Below are 21,458 nucleotides of genomic sequence, written 5' to 3'. Positions count from 1 at the left end.
CCCAAGCATGTCCCAACTAGAGCGTTCACTGCAGGCAGTTTACATAGGAAATATTCCTGTTTTATGATTTCTAGGTCTATTACAATAGATAAGCTATGTTGACATTTGTATGTGCTGGGTTGGACTGAAAACACTTTTCTGTTAAGTACCTTAGAGCTCATTGAATCTTCTCACTTAACAGCTCAGGAACAGGGGCAGAAAGCGGCTCAGCCAGATCACTGTGGGTTCTCCAGGGAGTCGATAACCTGGGCCTCATCAACACTAGTCTTGGCTTTTCTCTACTAAACCAATTATTTGATTGAAACATGGTCAGTTCCCTTGAAGGGGGAGGTCAGACCCCTGTACTGGCTGCAGGATGACCTGCAAGAGTGGCCTGAGTGGGCTCTGAGTCTGGTGCTCCTGGGTCCTGGGGCTTAGCCATGTTACGTGGCCCAGGGCTGTGTCTCTCAAGACTCTTCCTGACTACAGAGTTTTGTCTTTTTCCTAAACTTTCCCTAAATCAAATTCTGCTTTATATCTCTCTTTTTGAACTTTTTGCCTTTATTTATCCCCAACCCTTGAAATACCTGCTCTGCTTTTTCCACGTGGTCCTAAAGCTGGCATCGTTATCATCAGTGTGCTCTCTACATTGCTCAGTCAGGAATATGGTCCATATACTTATTAGACGTTTTTGCTGTGGGAGATGGCATCCTAATTGAAGCCAGTGAAATAAAACACAGGTTTTATTATTAGAATCCTGGAATGTATTACAGAATCCAAGTGTGAGAATGTGGCTAGGCTTTCAACTAAATGAATCAAAACTGGAAACTGAAACGGAAATGCCATTGGCTCTCTTTCTCTGTGTGTGTCTTCTCATTCTATTTTAATGTTGGCTCTGTTCTTCAGCCTCACCGAAGCCAGTTTTCTCCATGTGGCAGGAAACTTGTCCACTGAATGCTGCACATGTTACCTCTTGTGGCTTCGGTCTCCCAAAGAACCCGACAATGTCTGGGGCAGGGCTGTTGGCTCACCATGGGCCTGTGCACACATGCACACACCATGGATGGAGGGGCGGGTTGGTGGTACAGGCAAGGTTTCAGGGGAGGCCAGTGCGGGGAACGTACAACTAGATAGCCATCTTGTAAGGTCATCCAGTGTTCTCCACCTTGGCTCCTGGATGTCCTCACACACAGAATCACAGAGAAGAATATGTCAAAGAGGCATTCTAAAACCTTCAGTAGCCAAAGGTCCCCAGTAGGGCCCATTCACCTGACCAGGCCTCAGGCAGATGGTTGGCAATGGGGCAGTGGCTGTGGATGAAAAAGATGGGGCATTACCCAAGGCAGTGCCCTTGTGCAGAGCCAGGCTTCTTCAGGAAGACAGCAGGAGTCCATGTGACTGTGGATGAAAAGATGGGGCGTATCCCAAGGCAGTGCCCTTGTGCAGAACCAGCCTTCTTCAGGAAGACAACCAGAGTCCATGTGGTATGAATCACCCTGTACCTCCTTCTGGAATCCAGGAGAGGAGACATTCTAGGAGGTTCCAAGCACAGAGTTATCTCCCTCAGCTATGTTTGTGTGTTTCCTGGGATGCTGCACAGAGAAATGCTTCCTTGCCCATTGGAAAGGCTGCCAACATTGATGTTCTTCCTTTGTGATATTTTTGCAACTGCTGTGCAAAAATAAAATACCATTTTTTCAATGATTCTAAGACATACACATTTAGAAAAACACATCTTAACTTCTCCAAGATTGGAGTACATTGCAGAATTCATGGCATGTCACAGCTCTCCTGCCAGAGGATTTCTGTTGTTTGCAGTATATAAAGTAGTGGTCTTATATCAACGGTGTCTTCAATTCAATGAAGCGTGATAGTTGCAGAGGCAGATTTCCTTGAAAACAATGACAGCACGTAATGGTAGAATGCACCAACCTGTCAACCTTAGATCATGAGATTCAGAAATCATGATTAAGTGCTGAGTTCATTTGAGCAGGAAGCTTAGGGTTAGCCACCTGGGAAACACAGACTCCAAAGCAACAGGGTCAATGCTCCACAAGTTGGGAGTTAGGGTTCACTTACATAGAGACAGAGAAGTTTAGGGGATTCCAGCATCTTCCATGCAAGGCCTGTGCATGTGTTGTAGTGATTTGATCAGTGGCGGCTTACTACATTCTAAGGAATATTGCTTTAACATTCCATGAGCAGGGTTGACCATCTGAGGAGGTCTTAGCTCTGGCGCTACAAGGTCTTTCCAAATCACTCACAGGAAAAAGCCAGAGTCACAGCTGCGTGCTGCGTGACTCAGGCCACAAAGCCACATTCCTGTCAGGGATCAGAATAATCTAAAGTTCCAACAACTTTAGGTTTTAATTATTTAATTTCACAAACCTGATGGATAAGCAAAGGAAAGTCTCATCCTCTTGGCAGCAAGGGTGGGTTTTACGGCTGAGCCAAATGGGCTTCCGAGCTGTAGGAGAATCTGCCAGAAGAGGGAACGCACGCTTGTCTCTGGGAACCTTAACATTAGGAAATAAGGGAGCTTTAAACAGCAGACGGGCTACGTGTGAAGAGGAGTTCCTTTCTGTTGTTTTACTAAATACTAGAATCAGTTTTAAATCACTTTAAAAAAGCGACTGTGTAGTTCCATTTTAAAGTGACTTCTAAAGGGAAGGCAGGTCTCCATTGTCTGGGATGAGATGAGGAACTTCTGCCTAACAATAGGAGGTAGATTAGTTGACCCTCAATCAGAATGACTTGGGTGCAAATTAACTAAAAATGTTAATTCAAGTTGGCTTAAATGGGAAAATAATTTATTGTCTCACATGAAAAGAAGTCAGTAGTCCAGATTCCAGAAATTGTCATTAAACTGTTGACTTTCCTCTTGCTTTTCCCAGTTAGTCCTAATTAAAACTATCTTAATTTTTCTTAAGGTAAAGCAAAAGAAAAGCCACTCTGTCTTTTGTCTGGAAGGGAAGTGATTACATTAACCTCTCCTTGCCCTGGGGCTTGACTGTGCTGCCAAGGACCCGAATGTCTCTGACCTGCACTTGAGTGATGGGCTCTTGGCTCCAGGCAGACCCTTCCTGGGCTGCAGATGTCAGTGTCCGTGCATGGCAAACACCAGAGAAAGAGAAGGAATGCTCATTCCCAGTTGATAGGGCTTGAATCTGTGTCCCCACACAAATCTCCTGTCACATTGTCATCCCCAGGGTTGGAGGTGGGTCTGGTGGGAGGTGACTGGATCACGTGGGCAGATTTCCCTCTCTGTGCTGCTTCTCGTGATGGTGAGTGAGTGCTCGTGAGATCTGGTTGTTTAAAGTATGTGGCACCCCGCCACTCCCCACCTTCTGCTCTGGTCATGTAAGACGTGCTTGCTTCTCCTTTGCCTTGTGACGTGATTGAAAGTTTCCTGAGCCCTCCCAGAAGCCCCCTGTACAGCCTGCAGAAATGTGAGCCAATTAAATCTTTATAAATTACCCACTCTCAGGTATTTCTTTATAGCAATGTGAAAACGGATTAATATACCAGTGTTAACATTTTAGGAGCAAGAGACCATTCCCAGACTCTCAGCAGACTTTCTCTTCTGTCTCATTAGTTAGAAACAGGCTAAATCGAGGGGAATGGGATCACAAGATCCATGTGGTCCATCAGAAGTTACCTCTGCAGCTGAGGATGAAGTGGGGACCCAAATAAAATCATGGCTCTATTAACAAGGAAGAAGCTTCCTTTGCTGCATGGACTTTCCAAGGTCACTTGCAGAGCTAAGGGATTCTGAGTATCCTGTGCTTGTTGCAGTTTACAGTACTGAAGTTGGCATGTGGTGTGTGGGTGGGTGGTGTATAGGTTCCTGGTGTGTAGGCACTTGGTTTTAGACAGGTGGTTTTAGGCACATGGAGGGTAGGCATGCGGTGGGTAGGTATGCGGCGGGTAGGCACGTGGAGGGTGGGTGTGCGGCGGGTAGGCACGTGGAGGGTGGGTGTGCGGCGGGTAGGCACGTGGAGGGTGGGTGTGCGGCGGGTAGGCACGTGGAGGGTGGGTGTGCGGAGGGTAGGCACGTGGAGGGTGGGTGTGTGGAGGGTAGGCACGTGGAGGGTGGGTGTGCGGAGGGTAGGCATGTGGGGGTTAGACACACGGGGTGTAGGCACATAGTGAGTAGGTGTGTGGTATGTAGGTGCGGAGGGTAGACGTGGGGGTTAGACACACGGGGTGTAGGCACATAGTGAGTAGGTACGTGGTATGTAGGTGCGGAGGGTAGGCATGTGGGGGTTAGACACACGGGGTGTAGGCACATAGTGAGTAGGTGTGTGGTATGTAGGTGCGGAGGGTAGGCATGTGGGGGTTAGACACACGGGGTGTAGGCACATAGTGAGTAGGTACGTGGTATGTAGGTGCGGAGGGTAGGCATGTGGGGGTTAGACACACGGGGTGTAGGCACATAGTGAGTAGGTACGTGGTATGTAGGTGCGGAGGGTAGGCATGTGGGGGTTAGACACATGGGGTGTAGGCACATAGTGAGTAGGTACGTGGTATGTAGGTGCGGAGGGTAGGCATGTGGGGGTTAGACACACGGGGTGTAGGCACATAGTGAGTAGGTGTGTGGTATGTAGGTGCGGAGGGTAGGCATGTGGGGGTTAGACACACGGGGTGTAGGCACATAGTGAGTAGGTGTGTGGTATGTAGGTGCGGAGGGTAGGCATGTGGGGGTTAGACACACGGGGTGTAGGCACATAGTGAGTAGGTGTGTGGTATGTAGGTGCGGAGGGTAGGCATGTGGGGGTTAGACACACGGGGTGTAGGCACATAGTGAGTAGGTGTGTGGTATGTAGGTGCGGAGGGTAGGCATGTGGGGGTTAGACACACGGGGTGTAGGCACATAGTGAGTAGGTGTGTGGTATGTAGGTGCGGAGGGTAGGCATGTGGGGGTTAGACACACGGGGTGTAGGCACATAGTGAGTAGGTGTGTGGTATGTAGGTGCGGAGGGTAGGCATGTGGGGGTTAGACACACGGGGTGTAGGCACATAGTGAGTAGGTGTGTGGTATGTAGGTGCGGAGGGTAGACATGTGGGGGTTAGACACACGGGGTGTAGGCACATAGTGAGTAGGTGTGTGGTATGTAGGTGCGGAGGGTAGGCATGTGGGGGTTAGACACACGGGGTGTAGGCACATAGTGAGTAGGTACGTGGTATGTAGGTGCGGAGGGTAGACATGTGGGGGTTAGACACACGGGGTGTAGGCACATAGTGAGTAGGTGTGTGGTATGTAGGTGCGGAGGGTAGACATGTGGGGGTTAGACACACGGGGTGTAGGCACATAGTGAGTAGGTACGTGGTATGTAGGTGCGGAGGGTAGGCATGTGGGGGTTAGACACACGGGGTGTAGGCACATAGTGAGTAGGTGTGTGGTATGTAGGTGCGGAGGGTAGGCATGTGGGGGTTAGACACACGGGGTGTAGGCACATAGTGAGTAGGTGTGTGGTATGTAGGTGCGGAGGGTAGACATGTGGGGGTTAGACACACGGGGTGTAGGCACATAGTGAGTAGGTACGTGGTATGTAGGTGTGGAGGGTAGACATGTGGGGGTTAGACACACGGGGTGTAGGCACATAGTGAGTAGGTACGTGGTATGTAGGTGCGGAGGGTAGACATGTGGGGGTTAGACACACGGGGTGTAGGCACATAGTGAGTAGGTACGTGGTATGTAGGTGCGGAGGGTAGGCATGTGGGGGTTAGACACATGGGGTGTAGGCACATAGTGAGTAGGTACGTGGTATGTAGGTGCGGAGGGTAGGCATGTGGGGGTTAGACACACGGGGTGTAGGCACATAGTGAGTAGGTGTGTGGTATGTAGGTGCGGAGGGTAGGCATGTGGGGGTTAGACACACGGGGTGTAGGCACATAGTGAGTAGGTGTGTGGTATGTAGGTGCGGAGGGTAGGCATGTGGGGGTTAGACACACGGGGTGTAGGCACATAGTGAGTAGGTACGTGGTATGTAGGTGCGGAGGGTAGACATGTGGGGGTTAGACACACGGGGTGTAGGCACATAGTGAGTAGGTGTGTGGTATGTAGGTGCGGAGGGTAGGCATGTGGGGGTTAGACACACGGGGTGTAGGCACATAGTGAGTAGGTGTGTGGTATGTAGGTGCGGAGGGTAGACATGTGGGGGTTAGACACACGGGGTGTAGGCACATAGTGAGTAGGTACGTGGTATGTAGGTGTGGAGGGTAGACATGTGGGGGTTAGACACACGGGGTGTAGGCACATAGTGAGTAGGTACGTGGTATGTAGGTGCGGAGGGTAGACATGTGGGGGTTAGACACACGGGGTGTAGGCACATAGTGAGTAGGTACGTGGTATGTAGGTGCGGAGGGTAGGCATGTGGGGGTTAGACACATGGGGTGTAGGCACATAGTGAGTAGGTACGTGGTATGTAGGTGCGGAGGGTAGGCATGTGGGGGTTAGACACACGGGGTGTAGGCACATAGTGAGTAGGTGTGTGGTATGTAGGTGCGGAGGGTAGGCATGTGGGGGTTAGACACACGGGGTGTAGGCACATAGTGAGTAGGTGTGTGGTATGTAGGTGCGGAGGGTAGGCATGTGGGGGTTAGACACACGGGGTGTAGGCACATAGTGAGTAGGTGTGTGGTATGTAGGTGCGGAGGGTAGGCATGTGGGGGTTAGACACACGGGGTGTAGGCACATAGTGAGTAGGTGTGTGGTATGTAGGTGCGGAGGGTAGGCATGTGGGGGTTAGACACACGGGGTGTAGGCACATAGTGAGTAGGTGTGTGGTATGTAGGTGCGGAGGGTAGGCATGTGGGGGTTAGACACACGGGGTGTAGGCACATAGTGAGTAGGTGTGTGGTATGTAGGTGCGGAGGGTAGGCATGTGGGGGTTAGACACACGGGGTGTAGGCACATAGTGAGTAGGTACGTGGTATGTAGGTGCGGAGGGTAGACATGTGGGGGTTAGACACACGGGGTGTAGGCACATAGTGAGTAGGTGTGTGGTATGTAGGTGCGGAGGGTAGACATGTGGGGGTTAGACACACGGGGTGTAGGCACATAGTGAGTAGGTGTGTGGTATGTAGGTGCGGAGGGTAGGCATGTGGGGGTTAGACACACGGGGTGTAGGCACATAGTGAGTAGGTACGTGGTATGTAGGTGCGGAGGGTAGACATGTGGGGGTTAGACACACGGGGTGTAGGCACATAGTGAGTAGGTGTGTGGTATGTAGGTGCGGAGGGTAGACATGTGGGGGTTAGACACACGGGGTGTAGGCACATAGTGAGTAGGTACGTGGTATGTAGGTGCGGAGGGTAGGCATGTGGGGGTTAGACACACGGGGTGTAGGCACATAGTGAGTAGGTGTGTGGTATGTAGGTGCGGAGGGTAGGCATGTGGCATATAGGCATGTGGCATGCACTGTGCTGGACAAGACATGCCCCTGTTCTAACCCGTTGGCCATTTGAGCCCAGCTGGACAAAAACAAACAGCCAATCACAGAGAAAGCCACCTGTCAGGGAAAGGTTAATGCAATCATTTATCATCCTGGAAAACTGCTCAGGGGACATTTTGTCCGTATCTTAAGACAACTTAGAATAGATTAATTGGAGGGGAACTCAGTGGACATTTCTGGAGAATAATGCTGGAGAACATGTGTCTGCTGAGCCAGGAGACGTCATGATCTCGCTCAGGGAGCAGCCAGAGGTCCCCGGTGGAGAGGCCTGGGTGTGGCCATGATTACCTGCCTCCCTGCCCAGCCTAGAGGTGATCATAGTTTCAGGTGAGCCACACAAAATCATCAGTATTGTCCCATCCCATCTTAGACTTACAAAAGTGGCAGTTTTACGTGGTTCAACTTAACATTTAGTGAAGAAGTGGAGAGAGAGGAACAACTCCAATGGAAATGAATACTAAATATTTCAAAATGTTGTGTGTTACAATGAATCCAGCCAGGAGGAATACCACTTCCAAAAAAGTGCTTCCTAACCCCATCTCCTGCCCTCCCCGCCCCTTTTCCTACCTCTGTTCAACCCTCACAACCTCTCTCCTGTCTCACTGGATTGTGATGAAGGAGCCGGTCCCGGAGCCAGCAGTTTGGACAGTGGCCTCTGGATTCCTTGACTCTTTGGTCATGGCGGAGGCAGATGTTCACACTGGGCAAGCTCTGTGCATCTTCCTGGGCCATTCCTGGAGGGAGGAGTGGCCAGCTTATGCCAGCCCCTCCAGCCCTTCCAGAAACTTGGCCATTGCTGAATTCCCTGTATCAAACCCTTTCTGCTCAAATGAACTGGTGAGGTTTCTGATATTGATCAGGTGCATCTGATCCTGACTGGTAAACAAGAACAGAAAGGTAAATGAATTTTCCATCTTCTTCTTTCCTTAAGGACAAGCTTCACTGGTCATAGATTTCTGAAGGTGCTACCGAAACACAAACTGAGTGAAAAGCTACCTTAAAAGAGTCTCTCCTGGAAAAGCATCTAAAACTAGAACTACCGTGAGAAGTCTCATAGGCTAACATTTTCATCTAGGTGAGAATGTAACTGCCTGTACATTTTTAATTTAATTTTATTTTTATTTATGACTATACTTTAAGTTCTATGGTACATGTGCACAATGTGCAGGTTTGTTACATATGTATACATGTGCCATGTTGGTGTGCTGTACCCATTAACTCGTCATTTACGTTAGGAGCGAACTATCACAAGGACAGAAAACCAAACACTGCATGTTCTCACTCATAGGTGGGAATTGAACAATGAGAACACTTGGACACAGGATGGGGAACTGCCTGTAAATTTTAGTGAAATCGCAAGAAGAAGAAAATTCCATACATTCACTACAGAACAGATGTGTTAGCTGGAAAAATGCTGAAGGACACACAAATGCATCTGGTGCATTTTTGTATATATAAAATACAGGTACAAATATGCATTTTATAATTCAAACACGTACCAAAAGGCCACCTCATGATTTCAAAAAGAGACTCATCGCAATCACCTTAATTACACAGCTGAAGTAAAATGTGATGGTTTCCCTAACCCAGGTATTCACCATTTCAGGAATATTTATTGAATACATTGATGTACACAATGTTGCTTCAAAAGTGAGAGCCCTGCCTCTCTGTGGGGCTTTGCTGAACAGTCATCACTAACATTTAAGTGGCTTGTATTATACTGAATATTTACCTGAGTGTTCTCATCTAATCTTATCAACAGCCCCATGATGGGGAAACTGGCACACAGAGAGGTTAAGTGACTCATCCAAGGACACACAGCTTGTGAGGGGAGTAGCTGGGACTGGATTGCTCAGTACTCCCAAGGGTGCTGGGCATCATCTTTTCTAATCCACTTGCCTTCTGTTGTAAGGTCCCCAGGCCTGCACATTTGGACTCTTACACTTCCACCTCCCTAATTTATGTCTGGCTGCTCTTCTCTCAGGATGGGAATCTCACCATCCAAAATGTTTTTTGGACCATTACTTTTGTATTTTACTTGAATTTTGGAAATTAACAGGGTAAAACAGATTTTTTTTTTCTTAACCATCTCCACCATTGCAGACCCAATACACTGTGACACAGTTCAGTGCCCATGCGGGGTCTTCACGTGGACTGAGAGCACCTTTCCCATCCATCCAGGTCCCAGTGAAACTGAACCATGTTACTGTCTGCAATGGTGACTTTAGAATCTGGGAGGGCAGCTGCCAAGTGCCCTTGTTGCGTTAGGAAGATTGGAGTCCAAGTGCCCTTGTTGCGTTAGGAAGATTGGAGTCCAGGGCCACGGGCTGAGGGTGACAGGAGCAATCGGGCTACGTTTCCCTTTACACATTCTCAAACAGACACATCCACAGAACAGAAGTAGCAGACGCTATGCATTTTTACAGCTTAGATCACTGCATTCAGAAGAAATGTGGTAGGCCTGCCAGAAGGCAGGGATTTTGAACCGTTGTCTGCTTCCTGCACGCTGACCTGATTGAAGGCCAGGCTCTGACCCAGTCACATGTTATTGCGTGCTCTGCCTTGCCGCCCCTCTGTGTAGTCACCCGTCACCGTTAGGAACAACCCTGGCTCATTCTTTCTGAGCTCACTTACCTTTTTGCTGAAAGGTAACTGGGTTCTTTGCAGAGCAGGGCATTTTCCTTGCGTGGATGGTGAAGAAATGTCCCTGACAGTAGGCCACAGTGAACCGGGCCACATGTGTGTCTCCCATGCGGTTTGGGGCATCTCCAGGTGAATCTTGTCTCCCTGGGGCCATCAGTGTAGCAGCCTCCAAGATCATAGGAGCTCTTCAGTCTCCCACTTCTCCCTGGTTCACTTAGGTGGGTTTATTCTCTGTTTTTCATTGCTGCTTCCTTAACTTAGAATCAGACTTATTCGGCAATAGTCTGAGAATGTCCTCCCACTATCTCTCCTGCTTGGCAATGAATTCATGCTCCACCCTCCTCCAGGTGAGGCCAGCGCTCCCTCTGGGCCCCTCAGAGCACCCCGTCTCTGCCTGCTGGTGGTGCTGACCACAGCATTCGGCCACAATTCTGCTTTCTTGTCATGTCCAGACAGTGAGCTCCAGTGTACTCAAGAGGTGTTTGCTGAAGTGAATTGAATGATTTCATTCAAACCTCTAAACCACCCAGCAAGTAGGCGGATCCCCAGATAAGGAAGAGAAGCTGAGACTCAGCAATGTTCAGTGCCCTCACGTAAGCATCATGGCATCAGAGACAGAGCTGGGATTTGCATCTTCAGGCTCCCAGATCTTAGGCCCATAAGGAAGAGAAGCTGAGACTCAGCAATGTTCAGTGCCCTCACGTAAGCATCATGGCATCAGAGACAGAGCTGGGATTTGCATCTTCAGGCTCCTAGATCTTAGGTGCTGGGTAGCTTTCTCATTGTTCTTTGGCTCATTTGACCAAATTACACTTGTCTTTTGAGACTGGGCCATGTGCTTTTAGGAGAGCCTGTTCCAACACCATTCTCACTGATTTGAAGGAGAGTTTCCAGCACACCCTGAGGATGCGAAGGACAAATGGGCACCCTGTTTTCAAGGCCATCCTTGGAGCCATCAAAATGTTAGCCTCATGTTCAGGGGAGAGAGGTCATCCCTGGACACCTCCCTGAGCCTCAGGCCTTGGACCAGACTCCTCCCCTTCTGTGGTCCCCAATGCATTGGGAGGGTGCCTGGTTACCATGACAACCTCTTCCCACATGGCAGTCCCAAGCCACAGTCCCACAGGGGTGCATCCTGGTGACCAAGCCCACAGCAGCCTGTCTGCTCTCCATAAACAAGGGAGACTGGGAAGTGTAGGACTTGAGATTCCATGTCGGAGGGCAACATTGACACCTATACAAATAGGCAGTGGGTGTGAATGATGGGGTATTGCGAGTGGACGATGACAGATGTCCTCTGTGCTGCAAGTCCTTCTTCCTCGCCTCTTTTGTCTTCATCTAAACAAAGATGAGGATTTTGGAGGCTCTACTTGCAATCGGTGTTCAGGTTGTCTTTGGTGCACTATCCCCGAATGCTGGGCAGGACAGGAGAAGGGGAGATCCTGGTGGTCAGTGTCTAGCTTTTGGGAACATCTCGGCTTCCCAGGTGCTGATGTGCAGGAACCAGATGCCATGGCTCCAGGGCTCCAGCCTGCCGTGGCGAAGGTGGGAGGACCCAGTAAGAACTCATCGGAAACCTCCCTGCTCGTTGCAGGCGGCGATTTTGAACAGAGAGGGGTGTGCTGGAAAGTCACAATGCACCATGGTGTGGAGATTTGCTTCTATAAACCAGGTCCCTGTTTTCAGCAACCTGAAATCCCTGTTAGTCAGTTCAAGCCACCATAACAGAATACAGAAGACTGTGTGGCTTAAACAACAGAAGTTTATTTCTCACAGTTTTAGACACTGAGAAGTCCAAGATCAAGGTGCCAGCAAGGTAGGTTTTATGCTGAGGGCTCTTCTCTTGTTATCAGACTGAACTGGGAGTGTGGCCAAACACTGACATCATTATTGCAGTGAGAGAAAGTGAGGCATTTATTGCAGGGCACCAAGCAAGGAGAATCAGCTGCTCATGCTTAAGACCTGACTTCTCTCATGGCTTACCCTAAGGTAAGGGTTTTGAAAGGAGGGGACGCAGAGGTGATGGCTGAAGTTATATATCAAGACATGGAGGCTGTACTTTGGTTTGACCCAAAGAGGCAGGACATCTCCAAGAGTGGGCCCACAGGTTATAGGTGGATTAAAAAAATTTCTGATTTGCAACTGGTTAAAGAGGCAAAGCTTTGTTTGGAAATTTAGGATTAGAAGAAAAGAATGTAGAGTCTGACCCATGGGCCCAGGTTGCTCAGGAAGAAATTTAGAACAAAGAACAGAGGTCAAGATTCAGTCCAAAATCCCCCTTGTCTGAGGCCTGAGCACCAGCAGATCCACTTGGTGGGGGTCTGGGTTTCTGAAAGACAGCTGAGAGACATTTGTTAAGATACTATCTTTAGCTTCTCTGGGGAACTGAACATCTCCTGACTTCCCTGGCCACTGTTTTAAGCCACTGTTACTTTCTTGTTTATCAGGTTACTCGTTTACTTCTCAGGGCTAGCTGGGTGCCTGGAATTTTCCTTGAAGGAACTCAAGATTTTCCTTTATTTCAATGCTTGGGAGGCCTGGCAGGTCCCTAAGAGGGGTCCCTGCTGCATCTCACTTTGGTTTGTAGTTTGCTCACATGACCTGCACATGAACTTGATGGGGGTAGAGGGGAGAGAGAGAGAGAGTTAGTTCTCTGGTGTCTCTCCTTATGAGGGCACTAATCCCACCACGAGGGCCCCACCCTCATGACCTCATCTAACCCTCATTACCTCTCAAGGCCCTGTCTACAGTACCATCACATTAGGGGCTAGGACTTCAACATGTGAATTCTGGGGGAACACAAACATTCCATTCTGTTCATAGCAGTCATGATGCTGATGCAGATGCAGATGCATTTTCTACATCCTCTGGGTCTAGACTGCCTGAGTTCAGCCTGCCTCTGCCCCTTGCAGACAGTGGGGTCTTAGACAAGTTCCTTGATCTTCCTAGGCCTCAGTTTTCCTATCTGTAAAATGGACATGATAAAAAAAACCCTACCTTGGAATAAATAGTAAGTGCCAAATGAGGATTTGTTAAACCGTAATATCTACTTCCACAGTCTTTCACAGGTTATGAAGTTCCCTGAGACCTTACAAGTCAAGCTGGTGTTGTCCCCTCTCCTTTCCTCAGGGAAACAAGAAGTCTGGCTCTGATAACCCTTCACAGGCTGGAAGTCAGGACACCAGGAGAGTCTTCTCTGAGCTGTCACCTTGTAACGAAAAGCCTTGTCTGGAACAAGCACTCCCGTATGACTTCTATAGGCTCTACATGGTTTATTGGCAGCTAAGCACATGTGTGCTGTGTGCCTGTGTGCATGCATGCATCTACACACATTGTACGCAGCACGCCCCAGTGTAACCATCTGGGGGTCTTGCAGTGCTTGTCAGGATTCCATCCGTCATCCCGATGGGCAGCGTTAAGGTTTTTGTGTGGTCTAGGCCCTTCCCTCTCTTCTCCCCTTTCTGGTTCTGTGCTGTCTTTGACTTGTGATATCCACTTATGTGTCTGGCACTGGTTTGTGGTCCTGAAGCTTGGCAGTCTCCTGTGTGCAATGCTCAAAGTGGAATTCCCAAGAACTGCACTCCTATTACTTCTAATAATTTTATTTTTTGCATAAATCTGTGCCTCATGGGAGCTGCAGGGAATATGGTTCCCTGGGTGACCTCCTGCAAGTAAGCAGGATGGAGGCTGGCTGGGAGGTTTCGTTCCTCTGAGTGTCCCCTGCCCCTGCCCTGGGCCTACACACAGGTTAAGTCTGGTGTGGTTTCAGGAAGGGTGTGTTACTTCCCTGGGGCTGCTGTAACAAATTACCGCGAATTTAGTGACTTAAAACAACACATTTATTTTTGTACGATTCTGGAGGGCAGAAGTTCAAAATCAGCCTCAGTGGGCTGAAGGTGCTGGCAGGGCTGGTCCTTCTGGAGGCTCTGGGGAGAAGCTGTGTCCTGGCCTGTCCCAGCCCCTGTGGCTCCTGCATGCCTGAGCTCCTGGCCCCTTCCTCCATCTTTGCCGTGGCAGTGTGGTCCGCACCCTCTGCATCCTCTGTGGTCAGGCTGCAACCTCTGTCTCTGCCTTTCGTGAAGACCATTGTGGTGACCTTGAGCCCACCTGAATCATGTCCCCATCTCAGAATCCTGAACCTGACAGTATCTGCAAGGCCTTCTTTGCCATGTAAGGCAACATACTCACAGGTTCTGGGGATTAGGACGTGCGTATATTTGGGGGCCACTGTTTTGTATGCCACCAAGTGGCAGACTGTATCCCTTTCCGTGTTCAATGTGTGCAGATGCTGCCCGTGTGTCAGCACAGGCCAGGGCTCCCTGTGGGGCCTTTGATTTAATCCTTATGGCAACCCCGCGCGGTGGGCACACTCCAACCTCGAGGTTGAAGGTCACTGATAATGGAGCTGAGGTTTAGGGAGGTCAGCTCCCGAAGGTTACATGGGTTCCAAGGGGTGAAGCCAGGACTCAGCGGGTGCAGCGTGGTCTGTTTTAACCGTCGGTGCCCCACGCGCTCCAGCCCCTCCTCCCAGCCACCCCCATAGCACGTGCCCCTCAGTCTGCCAGAGGTAGGTTTGCTGTGCCAGGCTGCTGCCCTGCTCCTCCCTCTGGGGCCCCGAGTCGCCTGGGCCCCACGCCCACTCCTCAGGCATTCATCAGTCATCTGTGCTGCGTGACAAATGGCTACAGACACAGCGGCTTGGAGCAGCACCTGCTCACTGTCCCACAGCTCTGTAGGACAGAAGTCTGTGGCTTCAGTGGGCTTCTCTGATCTCACAAGGTGAAAGTCAAGGTGTCAGTTGGGCTGGGCTCTTGTTGGGTCCTGGGGAAGACTCTCCTCCCAGGCACACTTAAGTGCTGGGCAGGACTCAGTTCTTGGTGACTCGGGGCCCCGTGTTAGCCAGGGGCTGCTCTCAGCCAGGGTGTCTTTAAAGCCGGTGAGGCCATGTTGGCACTGTAAGGTGTGGGATCTGGCTGACTTCATTTCTTCTACCAGTTGGAGAATTTATTTGTCATATAACCTAACAGGGTCACAGGTGCTCCATCTCATATCTCCAGGGGAAGCTCACTGGGTCGGGGGTCACATTAGAGTTCTGCCCACTTGGCCAGTCTGTGTCCTCTAATTCATCCCATTTCAGTTCCCAGTGCTGGGCTCTTTCCCTCCACACAATTTGAAATCTGGCTGTGAAGGCCAGAGAGAAATGGCTGTGGAGAGAGAAGAGCATGTTTTCTGTGCCAGTCAGGGTAGGGTGCAGAGAGCAGTGAGAACTAGAAAGACTGTGGAGTTCAGAGGTAGCTTTCTGGGCATGAGGAGTGTTTTAAAGGATGATCTTAAACATTCTTTGAATTCTCTTAGAACATTTCTGTGGAATCTGGGTTTCACAATTCTTTCCATAGTACATCTAAGTCTACATTTTACCAGTTCCTCAAAATATTTTGTTGGTCCCCTGTAGAGAAAATGTTCTAGCTTTGTGACCGTGTGGGCAAACAAGCTATTTAACTGCTCTGTGGCTCAGTTTCCCCACTGGTAAAATAGGCATGATCACTGTGTCTACCTCATCAGGTTGTTAAAGGGTTAAACAGAGTGAATGCAGGCACATGCTTACAACACAGCAGCACTTGTCAAGTGAGTAAAACCAAATAAAACCACGTGTCTACAGAAAAGGTCGCTTCAGTTTAATTATTCAGTTTAGAGTTGCAGCTGAAAAGTGTTATAAATGTATGGAAGTGTGGATTCTTTACTGTGAAAGCAAATTAAATGTCTTTAGTGTTGGGGAATGTTTAGGTGAATCAGTAGAGAGTCAACAGTGTCAGTGAAATCATCCAAGGTATGGCTGGCCCGAGGCAGGTGTGATGCAAAGCTCATTGGCTACCAGGGTGCAGGTGGAGGGACATGGTGCTTGGTCACTCAAAGGCACTTTGAGGGAAGGTGATGAAGGTGCTCCTCCGGCCCCACAGAGGGGAAGAAAATGTGGAGGTACAGGAAAAGAAAGACAAGGTCAAGGCCTTCAAGATGGCCCTGAGGTCATCCTGCACCCTTCCAGCTCTCCCAGGTGAACAATTCGCTCTTTCCTCTTCAGTTCACTTGGACTCCAGAATTCTTTGGGATCTTTGAATTTTTAAAAAAAAATATTTTATTTTATTCTATTTTTTTTTTTACAATTTTTTAAAAAATTATTATTATTATACTTTAAGTTCTAGGGTACATGTGCATAACGTGCAGGTTTGTTACATATGTATACTTGTGCCATGTTGGTGTGCTGCACCCATCAACTCATCAGCACCCATCAACTCATCATTTACATCAGGTATAACTCCCAATGCCATCCCTCCCCCTTCCCCCCTCCCCATGATAGGCCCCGGTATGTGATGTTCCCCTATTTTATTCTATTTTATTTTGAGATGCAGGTCTCACCATGCTGTCTAGGCAGGCCTCCTGGTGTCCTGGTGTCCAGATCTTCCTGCCTCAGCCTCCTGAGTAGCTGGGGTTACAGGTGTGAGCCACTTCACCTGGCCCCTTGGAGAGCATCAGATTTTTTTCAGCAGTTTATTCTGATAGTGTCACTGAAACTATGTTGCTCTAAACCACATATCAGCATTGCTTCATGATTGAGAGTTTTCTATAACCATGATTAGTGGTGGTTCGATTTGCTTTGAAAAGTTTCTGGACTAAAAATTTTTTGGCTATGTTAGAAACTGGAGGAATTATAAGCATGAGTGTTTGCTGAAATCAGAATTGTCATGTGTGGGTGAGTGTGTTTATTAGGTGTGTATATGTGTGCATATATGAGTGTATATTTGTGCCTATGTGTATATGCCTGTGTATATGTGTATGCTTGTATATATTTGTGTGTTCATGTATATGATTGCATGTGTGCATATGTGTAGGTGTATGTTGATAAGTATGTGTGTGCATATATGGACTTGTGTATATGTGTGTACATTTGCATAGATATGTATATATGTGCATATATATGCATGCATTATATGTTTGTGTCTGTGTGTATGCATGTGAGCATAAACTTTGTCTCATATGTAAGTTCTTCCATCCAACTTCTCTTCAGTGTTGGATCGTCTTATTAAGGGCCTTGGTTAGTCTTATAAATTTTCATGAAAAATCTGTCCACTCAACCTTGCTCGTTTGATTAGATTATTTAATTTTTGACAATAGAGAGGGAATATCTGCCCACCAGGTTCTGATCTGAGACGAGAACCCTGAATAATCAGTTGTTTGCCCTCGTTGAGAGGAAAGGCATTTGTGCAGGGTCTTTGGAGGGCATGCAGAACCTCCTTTCTTTGGGATGTGTTGGGCTGAGTCTCTGGAATTTGGAATCTGTCTCACTTCCCAGACACCTGTGAATCTATGCTCTCTGAATTGTGCTTGGTGCTCATGACGGGCCCAGATTGCTCGTAAGGTCTGTAAGGGAAATTCTGTGAGACCGCCCAGGCCTGCATTTGCTTTAGAAATGCTGCCAAGGGTTTTCTACCATAATTATCAGTGCCCCTTATGTGAGGTTCACAAGGCAAACTGCTGTCTTGCTCTGTGAGTTAGGAAAAAATTTGCTTTTTTAAAGGAGGTGGATTATTCTACTTTTGCACAGTTAATTTTCTTTTCTTTTTTATTTATTTAAAATTTTTTCGAGACAGAGTCTTAGTCTGTTGCTCAGGCTGGAGTGCAGTGTTGCAATCTCAGCTCACTGCAAGCTCCACCTCTGCACAATTAGTTTTCTGTGTTTTTGTTTTTGCTTTTTCTGCTAGGGAGCTCAGAGTAAAATTTATGTTTCAGCTTTAGGAACTGGGTGAGACATGAAAGTGTGGCCTTCAGCCTTACCCTTAGACTGGATTTTCTATGCTGATCTGGATCTTCCATGATCTTGCATTTTAATCTTTTATTAACACTTTTTCATATGTGTGCTAGTCAGCTCTATCAAGCCCTCAGGGGAACAAGTCAACAGCAAATGATGAACATTTAAAAACTCTACGATTCTTGCTTATAGGCCAGTGGAGGGCAGGGAAGAAGACACAGAGGTGAGGCTTGGGGCCCACAGCTGGAGAGATGGTGGGTCATAGTGTGGACTCAGGAGCCCCTGCTGTCACTTTGGGTCTTGCCTTTTCACAGCTCCACACACACACTGGTTGAGTCACCTGGGCACATTGCCTCACCTCTTTGAGCTTCAGTCTTCTTCTCTGCAAAATGGAACTAGTAATAGAGTTAGCTTCATAGAGGATTGTGTGTTTTAAATGAGACCAGTTTTTAGGTGTGGAACAGAGAGGCTAACATCAAGGGCTACCCACCACTATTATTATTAGTAGTAGTAAAATCAGAAGGCCTGGAAATTGTGTGCAAATGCAGGGTGGAGAATACTTGAACAGAGCTTGACTTTTGAGCTTATGGTAAGTATTCCTTACACACCAGGTGTGGGAGGCAAAATTCTAATATGGCCTTCAAGATTTCCTACTCTAATCCCCAAGACTTTGAAGATTGGATTCACTGATGCAAGTGTAATTAGGGTTACTGCTATGGTCTGAGTGTGTCCACCAAAATTCATATGTCGAAACTTAATTACCTAAGTGAGAGTATTAAGAGGTGGGGAAATGAAGTGACGAGTATAGAACCCCCATGAATAGGATTCCCATCCTTATAAAAGAGGCTGAGGGGAGCACCGTAGGCTCGTACCCCTTTGTCTTCTGCCATGTGAGGACACAGCATTCATTCCCCCTGGACGACACAGCAACAGGTGTCATCTCGGAAGCAGACACTAGGCCCTCCTCAGATGCCAAACCTGCTAGTGCCTTGACTTGGACTTCCCAGCCTCCAGAACTGTGAGAAAGGAATTTCTCTTCTTTACGAATCCCCAGTCTCAGGTATTGTGTTGCAGCAGCACAGGTGGATGGAGAAAGTTCCTAATCCTTTGACTTTAAAATAGCAGATTACCCAGCTGGGCTGAGCTTCACCACACACCCTTTACAGCAGAGGATATTCTTGAACTGGTGATGGAAGGGGAAGTCAGAGGGACCCTCGGGTGACAGAGCTGCTCTGTCCAGGGAGCTGCTCCTTTCCTGATGGTGATGTGGTGGGGGTCATGGGTCAGGACCTGAGAGCAGCCTTCAGGGGCTGAGACTAGTCCTTGGCTGATAGACATAAGAAAACAGGGACTTCAGTCCTGGAACCACAAGGAACTGAATTTTGCCACAACCTGGATGAGACCATAAGCTGATCTTCCCTGGAGCCTCCACCTACAGTACAGCAGAGCTGACGCTGGTTCCAGCTTGTGAGAGCAAAGGCAGAGAGCCCAGCCAAGCATGTCAGGACTTCCGAGCTGCCGTGCTGCACGGTGGCAAATGGGTGTTGTTTAAAGCTGTTAAGTTTGTGGTGTTATGCAGCTACAGATGGCTAATACATCGAGCCACTTCCACATGGTACTGTACACCTTCCGGGCACCACCAAAACACCAAAACGGCTGCTGGGCAGGGGGGATGTACCACACAGTGGCTCCCCATCAGCCTCTGGAGCCTATTGGTGGCTGCTCCTCACCTGTGGGCAGGGGATACAGTGGGTGTCCCTTGCTGCTCCAGTGATGCACTGACTGGCGGCTCTTGGGCCAGGGACTCCAGGTCGCAGATGCCACCCAGTGGGAAGAGACATACCTGTGTGAAAGAGCATCTGGGGGTCCGTGGGATGCACTGGGAGAAGGACGGCTTCACAAGCGCCTTCTGACTCATCAGCCACTTCTCCCTGGAGGGCAAGATGTGACCCAGAAGGCTGAACAAAGGCAGCCAGCTCCAGGGATAGAAAGTCCTTGTGATCTCTCTTCAAGTCAGCTTTTACTCTAATTGGTGAAGCCCTTCTGGTGAAATGTGTGAGGCTTAAACCCAAGACTGTAAACCTAATAGGAATTCGGTTCGCTTCATGAGTCAAGATAATTGTGGTTTGAAAAATGTTTTCAACATAACATTAATTTCGACCTTTACGTAAAGACTGACATAAGTGTGTTTTTAAAATGGATATTCATGCATGACACAGTTTTCATTATCACCTTATCAGATTTCCTGAGTTGCTGCAGCAGTGATAGTTCAGGTGTTTCAAATAAACAATCACTTATTTTTATGCTCTTGCAGGGACAGGTTATGGTGATTGAACGGGATTTTCTTTTTCTTTTTTTTTTCTCCTACAGGAGCCTCAAGAACAAAGGCCATCGGAAAGGCCGTTCCCTGGTGTGGAGCCCCACAGGACTCATCAACCGTGGTTGAGGTTGACTGAAAACAGAGCAAGAGAGGCCCTCGCCCATCTCAGGCCCTCTCCATGCCCTCTTTCTGGTGGGATCCATGAAAGAAATTGGCAGCACGTTTCTATTTCTTGGGATTTAAGATCCTTTGTGTGAAATATTTTAAAAACCAGGTTATGGTTTATCCGTAAATTCTAGCTGGATCCTACTGGCTTCCTGACACCTCGTGGGCCATTTTTTCTCCCCCGGTAAGCAGGTTGTGGGGCCACTTTCCTCACCTCACCCAAGGCATGCTGACAAAGGAGCCCTGGCCAGATGCTGCCACTGCAGAATTTTAAAAAATGGATTAACCAAATAGAATTTATAAAGTTGAGGTAGAATTCACGTAACGTAACACTATTTTAACAATTTTGAAGAGTAGGAAACAGTGACTTTTAGTGCATCCACAATGCTATGTGACCATCACTGTCTAACTTAAGAAAGAATCCCCACCCCACTAGCGGTGACATCCCAGTCCCGCCTCCCCTGCCACCAGGCAATCAGGAATCTGCTTTCTGTCTCCGCAGATTAGCCTATACTGGGCATTTCACAGAACTATATCAAATAGTGTGTGTCTTTTGTGTCTGGCTTCTTTCACCGAGCACAGTGTTTTCAGGTCTGTTGTGTGGCAGCAGGAGGGATCACAGCTTCTTTCCCTTTCAGGATTCCACAGTGTTCCGCCGTATGGACGGACCACATTACCTTATGGATGGACCACATTTGGCTTCTCCATACGCTCACCAGTGACTGCTTTCTGGGCATTATGACTAACACTGATGTGAGCATTTGTGTATGTTTTCCTTTGACTCCCTGCAGAATTTTGGTGTGGGCTGATTCTTGGGTTTCACTGGACTCAGCCTCCACTGGTGAGTGCCTGCTAAGACTGTAATTCACTGATTGGCTATCCTGGGATTTGTTTTCCTCAGATGAGACTGATGTTTTCTGCTAAATACAATGGATTGCTTAAAGGGTCTTGAAGGGGCATGATACTGCAATATGCACCTTCCACAGCCTGGAATCTTCCTGAGTCTTGTCTTGGTTGAGCTGCCTTCCATGTACAGGTGGGGTCTGTCTCTCTCTCTACTATGTTTTTCGAAGGATCCTCTGATGCTATT

At 48.3% G+C, this 21,458-nt stretch overlaps 1 long non-coding RNA gene across 1 annotated transcript in view; it reads left to right on the top strand.

The window, feature by feature from the left end:
- LOC140709406 (uncharacterized) overlaps positions 1–20,609 on the top strand; it is a 46,156-nt gene extending 25,547 nt beyond the window's left edge. The window contains exons 3-4 of the long non-coding RNA XR_012089901.1: positions 8,368–8,511; positions 20,254–20,609. This is a non-coding gene — a long non-coding RNA (uncharacterized lncRNA). The remainder of the gene's footprint in view (positions 1–8,367; positions 8,512–20,253) is intronic.
- Positions 20,610–21,458: the final 849 nt, after the last annotated feature.

Source organism: Chlorocebus sabaeus, chromosome 2, assembly GCF_047675955.1.
Source record: "Chlorocebus sabaeus isolate Y175 chromosome 2, mChlSab1.0.hap1, whole genome shotgun sequence".
NCBI lineage: Eukaryota > Metazoa > Chordata > Mammalia > Primates > Cercopithecidae > Chlorocebus > Chlorocebus sabaeus.
This window is presented reverse-complemented; position numbering and strand designations above follow the sequence as displayed.